The following is a 1443-nucleotide window of genomic DNA, read 5'->3' as shown; positions in this document are numbered from 1 at the left end:
CAGTGCCGGGCTTTGGGAGGAGTTTGAATCCCTCTTCTTGGAGCAGAGCAAAAGCCATCACCGGCGGCTGAAAGCTGCCCTTCAAAGGATGGGGTTTTTGGGGATGCAGTTCCTCTCGCAGCGTTTTTAAGCCGTGTTTTAGTGACCTGAACTTTCCGGCCATGGATGGCTTCGTGGTGGGGTTTCTGCAGGAGTTTTCTCTTCCAAGCACAAAACCTGATTAATAATTGATTTTACACCAGGATGAGACTTGAAAGTGGGCAGGAAGCAAATAAATGTTTAAAGGTTAAAAACTTCATTTAGAATGAAGTGACTGAGAGTGAGTATTAGGTAATATTCTGTAAAAAAAAGGAACTTTTGACACGCCGAGTTTGGATGCGAAGAAAAGGTGAAAGAGGAGTGAAATCTGGCAAGTGGCAGCTCGGGATGACACCATGTGCTATTCAAGTAGGATTCTGGAAGGCTTGCTCACGTCCCTATCAATCACTGCAAAGGGTGGATGTCTGACTAACCCAAGCCATCAGTTACTCACTGCCAGAACTTCCGAAGGGGATAAATAGAGCAGCAACAGCTCCGTTATTCTCCATGGCAGCCCGAGCCAGCAGCGTCATCCCAAAATGTCACTCCTTGGAGGAATCTCATCAGCAGTGAAGGACAAGCATTAATTTCTGCACCGAGATCTTCAGTTCCCTTTGCAGAACACTCATCGCTGTTTGACACAGAACAAAAGTAACTCTTCACAAGGATGAGGCAGCTTTACGTGTAAAACCTGTCTAAAAAGGGAAAGAAAGACACTACTTTGTTCCTTGCATTCTTCCACTCTTTTTTTTTTTTTCGTGGCCAGGCTCTGTTTTGAGCTGTTTGTGTCCACTCTGTGCGTCCATAAAAGCTCTGTGGCTGTTGCTGATTCAACAGGCACGTGTTGTGCCATCAGCTTTGGGATGTGCCTTGTTTAGTCAGGGGAACTGAGCAAAGATTCCAGGGGTGATTCCTGGTTCACAAATCAGTCAGAAAGGTACCAGTCCTCCAGCCTGAGATGGGGCAGGGGAGAGGGAAGGACAGGCATGAACTGGGAGAGCAAAGATAGCTGAAACGAGTATGGAATTTTAAAATTTAAGTGCACACCTAAAGCAGACTCAGTGGACTTAGTCCTGGAAAGGAAATTTCGCATAAAGGTCCTTAAATTTTTTCACATTTTCAACTCTGATGGTCCTCAGACCATTCCAGCTCAAAGGGCCCAACAGAGCTTCCAGATCTGCCCAAACCACCTGGACGCGCTCCTGTGCCACCTGCCCCGGGTGACCTTCCCTCTGCAAGGGCTCCGAACTGGGGGATGCCAGCGCGGAGGGGCCGCTCCGGTGACTTTCCAGCCGCACCGTGGGGGGACAGCGCGGGTGCCCCCGGGGCGGGTGGCGGTGGTGGCGGTGGCCCAGCGCGGGTGCC

The sequence above is a fragment of the Corvus kubaryi genome, unplaced genomic scaffold (assembly GCF_017639235.1).
Source record: "Corvus kubaryi isolate FWS band 111438036 unplaced genomic scaffold, C.kubaryi_AGA036_p1.0 37367, whole genome shotgun sequence".
Classification (NCBI taxonomy): Eukaryota; Metazoa; Chordata; class Aves; order Passeriformes; family Corvidae; genus Corvus; species Corvus kubaryi.
Note: the sequence above shows the minus strand (reverse complement) of the source record.